The sequence below is a fragment of the Tamandua tetradactyla genome, chromosome X (genome assembly GCF_023851605.1).
Source record: "Tamandua tetradactyla isolate mTamTet1 chromosome X, mTamTet1.pri, whole genome shotgun sequence".
Classification (NCBI taxonomy): domain Eukaryota; kingdom Metazoa; phylum Chordata; class Mammalia; order Pilosa; family Myrmecophagidae; genus Tamandua; species Tamandua tetradactyla.
The window spans coordinates 133833871-133840707 of NC_135353.1; positions in this window are offsets into that span (position 1 = coordinate 133833871).

The window sequence follows — 6837 nt, forward strand, 5'->3', positions numbered from 1 at the left end:
ATTCAATTAGCACAGATACTACTGGCCATCAAACTAAATTAACTGGTGATCTTGTCTCTGCAACGCCACCAGAACTGGTTGAAACAATGAAAAAAAAATCATTCTGACAGATGTTTTGCCTAATTGCATTCATGATTTGATGGCCCTCCTCCCCCTTTCCCAAAGTGGCTGAGTAGGCCAAGAGTTTGGCTGTTATGGGGCACGAGTGAAACAAGCCCGTGCTTTCATTATATTAGGATATTAGTGCCCTCTTCATCCAGTTTTGGCTCCAACCCCCAGTGCCAGGCTGCTGCTTCATGGAGACACACTCTTTGCCCTACTGGGACTCTGACTTTCCAGTCTAGGACTCCACGATCCCCCATCATCCTTTCCAAAAGGGACATCTATCCTTTCCTGCTCCACCCAATGCCTGTTCGTTCTTTTTCTTTTGTATGCTGTATGGCAGGGGTCATATTTCATTCTTTTTCCATGTGAGGTTCTTGTTATTGCAGCACCATTTGTTGCATTTTTGTTTGTTCGGTTTTTCGTTTGTTTGGGAAGTGCATGGGCCAGGAATCGAACCTCAGTCTCCCGCATGGCAGGCAAGAATTCTACAACAGAACTACCCTTGCACTCCCCACCCAATGGTTTAAGATTGAATTATTCATGAAGACAAGGGGAGGGAAAGATAGGGCAGGATTACAATCACAGATTGCCTTGGGTGCTAGGTAGAAAGACAGAGGGGTCTCTACACTGATGGAATTAGCATTAAAATATTTGAGGACCAATAATAAGCAAATAGTTCTTCAAATAATAGATTAATTCATGATAATTCTGGTGAGTGTCACAAAGGTGAAATTCAAGGCATTATATAACAGAGGGCCCTCACCTAGTCTGGGACATAAGAAAAGACTTCTCCGAGGAAATGATGTTTGTGAATTCATCTTTTATAGTATTTATGGTTTTAATATCCTGCTGGTGTGTAACCATTCTTTCATTATAATATGAAATACAAGTCAGACCTCACCTCTGCAGTCTCCTCTCAAGTGTAAGGGTGGTTATAGCCCATTTCTGCCTGAGATTCCAGTGTGCTGAGAATCGGGAGCTGGTGGCAAAGGTGTCTGTCACACATGGTGAGTACACAGCCCTAGACAGCTTGAGATGCCCTTGGTCTGTGTCACCACAGCTGAGCTGAGTGAGATTGAAAAGCGCAGCCCACCGGACTTGGCCCAGCTAATCTCTGCCACTGCAGCTCACTTCGCTGCAGGGACTGGGGAGCAGTGGCCGCATGTGCCTCATGTGGCATTCAGACGGCCTCCTGCAAATCCGATCCATCACACTTTACAGTCCAGTGTCCCATTTGTGCATGCTGTACAGCATAAATCCAGTGTCTTTTCAACTAGAAGCATAACAGTCGCAGTTACGATGAGGGATGGGACTGGTGTGAGGCAGACGGGAGCTCTGACCGACCCAGGAAGGGAGACCTCCTTTTCCCCGGAGACAAAGATTCACTCAGTGAAGGCTTAAAATTCCTACTTGAGAGCAAATTACAACGCATTCAGAAAGCACTCCTTCTGATGAATTATTCCTTGGTATTTTTTTAATCCCTTTTTTCTCCCTCCTGCCATCTTTTGACATCACGGATAATGGGTGCTAAGCAACATGGAAGAGGAAAGAAGAAAGGGAAACAAAGACATCATTGTTAACCAAAATCCAAAATAATAAATTGAGTTTTGTATGGCATTTCTAACAAATAAGAACAAAAACTCTTTATGCTCAGAATGAAATCCTTTACTCACTTTTAAGATTTCTCCCTAAGGCATCTGTTCTGCTGATGGACATACAAATCTCATGACTTTTGGGAAAAAATAACAAACCACCCATGTATCCTCATCCTGGGAACTTCTGATTCTGACACCTTTACTTATTGTTTTCCTGACTACATTTCAAGGGTCCTCTTTTGTCTGTAGAGAAGGTCTTATTTAATAGCCATTTAAAAAATAGATTTTCTTTTTCTTTGGTACATCATACTCAACTTATGTTAATAAGAGCAAAAAGCTTACACCCATGAATCCCTTTGTGACATGTAAAAATGTGGTCACTATTGTTTACTTAAGCACAAAGAAAATTGGGTGCCTTGTTTAGATTATTAGATTTTGATTTAATAACTATTAAAGTGGGACAACAAAATCGCTATCCAACATCTTCTATCTCTTTCATAGTCCTCTAAATCACAGAATATGGAAGTCTTCTAAAAGCCAAGTAGAATTGTACTTTTTTGCAAGAAATCAGATTTATTTAACGTATTGTTGGGTTTGCACTTGCCATTTATAAGAAATCATTTTATCATTCTTAACCTAAATTAATAAGCATTCTGTTTCTTAATGGCAAACTCTTTCATATACTTGTTTGATGCCTAACACTAAAGAACTGTATCAAATTCCATGGCTTTCAGTATTTTTGTACTTACTCTTCTAAACTTGTTTTGCTTGAGCTTTCACCTGAAATATTGAAATAAACTGTTCTAATTGCATAGAATACCATTTCTCAAACCAGTTCTGCAGAACACTAGTCTTTCATGAATTGTTGACATGCCAATAAAAAGAAGTTCCCGAGTCAAATAAGATCAGACACTGTAAGCGTTATGTTCCAGGAAGCCACAAAGCCCCTCGGCATAATAAATACTCTGAGGATCCTACTGTGAAGAAACCTGCATAACTTGATTTAATTCAGCATTTCCAAAGCTTATTTAACCATAGATGTCCCGTCTTCTCCACTGCACCCTTATTTATAGATCACAGAACACTTTTATTCCTCTGAAAATGGTTTGGGAAACTCTTACAGCACATGATGGCTATGTCTACATGCACTTCTGATTCTGCAGAATATAGTTTAATTCATCTAAACTAATATTTAGCCATGAGTTGCTAACGGGTTGCTTTCAAAGTAACTGTGCATTTGACTTAACTCAATAGTCTCTTTGCTTCGCCTTTAATAAAAAACCAAAAGGTTCTATATACATTGACTATCCCTAAATAGAGTTGAAATTCCAATCAAGATAATTTCTTGAAATTGTTCCATTCTTTATTTCAAAGAGCTTACTCTTGTTTCACTTCTGGTGTCTCACCAGTTAGCAATTCCAAGCCAGAATCTCAGAGTGTTTGAGCTGAAAGAATTTTAGAAGACTTTAGCCCTGCCCATCAATGTACAGATTAAGTAACTGCAGCCCAAGACCACATAAACACTCAGTGGCTAGGTTGACCCAAGAAACCATGCCCCTGTCCTCCTACACACTTCAGATCCAATATTATGTTTTTCCTTTATGTTAACCAATAAGCCAAGTCTACCTGTGGTGATCTCAGTACTGCTGGCAGAGATACTTCTGATATTACGAGCCCTCATGGTTTACAGAGTATGATCACATAGAGGCAAACTCTCTTAGGGAAATTTGGCATCACATATGGGTCTTAGCATCTTGCATATGGACTTATTTCTTCACTAGGGTCTTGTAATTAAGGAAAGCATTAAGTAATGTTTTCCAATTGGACCACAAACAATTTTCGACCCATTGTGGAGCATGTATTTGTTCTTCAATGGGGACATTAATATTATTAAGCACTGATTAAAAAAAAAGTCAGCATTCATTGCCTGCATCCTGTGGAAGCCACAGAAATGCTTTCTATAGAAAAGACATAGCCATACTGGTTTTTCTTGGGTTATATATTTGTGTGGCTGTGGTGGTTGGAGGAAGAGTACCTGATGGCAATGTTTAGGAAGCTCTAAAGCCTTGAGTGTCTGTCTCTCTCCTCATTCCTCTTCCTGCAGTTGACCTAACCACACTTCCCTGGGAGGGTGATGCTCTCCGAAGTCAAATGTTACACCTGTGGCTAATTCTCAGGCAAGACAAGGAAGACTGTCACATTAGGAGCATTTGGCTGTTTGCAGAAGCACGATGATCTGTAGTCACATCTCATTAGGGGAGCCTGGGCCCCGTGGTGCACAAGTGAAGCAAACACTGCCAATGTAATTTGTTTTATATGCCTAATTCTCTTCCTTATAATTAACATCTGAAATGCGAAAACAAAACTAGAGCACTTTGTACGCATCTGGGATCCCTACAGCACTTACAGGGAGCCTGGGATTTTAAAGCTGTACTCACCCTTACCTTGGCCTTTCCCACAACAAACAGCAGTGTGAGCTGTGGCTGGGACATCCTTGGGTCACAAAGAGCTGTTTTCGACCCTGGAGGGCTGATCCCTGGGGTAAAATATGTGTGGAGAGAGAGGAGGAGACATAGTAGCTGAGAGTCAGTGTTATCCCCCACCCCATGGATGGGTTTAGTTGCTATCCTCTTCAGTGGGATACAGTGGCCCTGCAAAGATGACTCAGCAGGACAGGGTCACCAGTCAGGACCTTGTTATAATTGCCCCAGGCAACTTTCATGGTCTCTCTCCCCCACTGCCCTATTCCCATGACAACAAGAAACAGCCAGACAAAGAGGAATCAAGAAGAAATATGGTGTGATGGGTCTTCTGCCACCAACCACTCTGGCAGACAGACGGTGAAATGAACAGGGAGAGAATATCATCCATGTGCAGAAAGTGCCTGGTGGGGGCTATCAGATCTAGAGCTTACGCCTCTAAAACAAACCAGATGAGATAGAGTCTACATCATGGGTGTGCCAGAAAGTTCAGTTCATTGCAAACACCAGAAACTGACCTTAGATAATTCAAGTGGAAGAAGAATCCGTTGGTTAGCTTGTAGACTTGACAAAAAAGCAGGGGAGTGGGATGAGCAAGAGAAGCTGGTGAGCACAAGCATAGATTAGATTCATGCTGTAAGAACAGCCTGGTTAGAATGTCATTACCACTGCTGCCTCTGAGTGCCAACTCTGAAGACTGCCATTGCCACCAGAATGGACACCACTGGACAATGGTGCCCACCTGACTCCCCCCAAGCCCCACCCAGGACAGAGGAAAGGGGGTCTGGTGTGGGGCAGCCTAAATATGACAGGTATCTCCCAGAATTGGTCAGCCCAGCACAATTAGATGTATGTTGGTCATTTTTCTAGTCCACGAATTGATGTGAAACCTCAGAAGAGTCATTGATACAGTGGAAGATTTGTAATGGCAGATGAAGATGTTTCTTATCTCCCTTAGTATCTCCAGCCCTTATTAGCCCTGACTAGTTCATGGTTCAGGTCTTCTTCTCACTCTCCTCCTCTTTCTTTCTCTTTTTCTTAACAACATTAAAAAATCATTTATTATCCCAGAGTGATTTGAACAGTGAGTAAAAAAGTATTTGCAGAGTCCCCTTGGGGGAATGGTGAGAAAGGGAGAAAATTCAACTTCCCCAAGTGGAGAATTCTTGATATTCTCACAAGCAATGGGGACAACAAAAGCAATAGGCTGAGTCCCCAATCTTGGGTTTGTTTTTATGAAAGTTAACCCCACAAAGGATAGGTCAAGCCTACCTAAAATTAGGCCTAAGAGTCACCCCCAAGAGAACCTCTTTCGTTGCTCAGATGTGGCCTCTCTCTCTCAGCCAACACGACAAGCAAACTCACCGCCCTCCCCCTGTCTACTTGGAACATGACTCCCAGGGGTGTGGACCTTCCTGGCAATGTGGGACAGAAATCCTAGAATGAGCTGGGACTCAGCCTCAATCAATTGAGAAAACCTTGACCAAAACGGGGAAGAGAGAAATGAGACAAAATAAAGTGTCAATGGTTGAGAGATTCGAAACAGAGTCGAGAGGTTATCCTGGAGGTTATTCTTATACATTAAATAGATATCACCTTGTTAGTCAAGATGTAATGGAGAGGCTGGAGGGAACCGCCTGGAAATGTAAAGCTGTGTTCCAGGGGCCATGCTTCTTGAAGATGATTGTATAATGATATAGCTTTCACAATGTGAATGTGTGATTGTGAAAACATTGTGTCTGATGCTTCTTTTATCTACCTTATCAACAGACGAGTAAAACATATGGATTAAAAATAAATAATAGGGGGAACAAATGTTAAAATAAATTTAGAGGTTGAAATGTTAATGATCAATGAAAGGGAAGGGTAAGGAGTATGGTATGTACGAATTTTTTTCTGTTGTCCTTTTATTTCTTTTTCTGAATTGATGCAAATGTTCTAAGAAATGATCATGATGATGAATATGCAACTATGTGATAATATTGTGAATTACTGATTATATATGTAGAATGGAATGATCATATGTTAAGAATGTTTGTGTCTGTTGTTATGTATTTTTTAAAAATTTAAAAGTTAATTTAAAAAATCATTTATTGAGCAACTGTACAATCTGTTAGCTGATTTATAATCATTATATCATATACTTTCCAGGAAAACTCATGAAGCAGGTAAGACAATTCCCATTTTCAGACTAGGAAATTAAGGTTTTAAAAGTTAAGTGACTTGTATATAGGTTACTAGGATAAAAACTTACAAAAGAGCCATAGGACTGTACAACACAAACAGTAAACCTTAGACTATAGCTAATAGTACAATTATAAAATATTCTTTCATCAATTGCAGCAAATGCATACTAGCTAGGTGTTTCCATGCACTTTTCTCTGGACATGGCCAATGGAAAAATTTAAAAAATCATTGTGTCATTTCTTTTGGAGAGCCTTCCTTGATTCTCCCATCTGAAGCCTTCCTCAATCTCGCCAACCCCACTGTGCACAGGGCATATCTCTTCTGGGCTGCTGCATTCCCAAATTGAGATGCCATACAGTGTCAAGGTAAAGAGTATGAACTTTGAGCCAGACTGCCTGGGTTTCAATTCTGGTTCTGCTGCTCACTGGCTGTGTGACCTTGGGCAGATTACTTAATATCTCTGTGCCCCT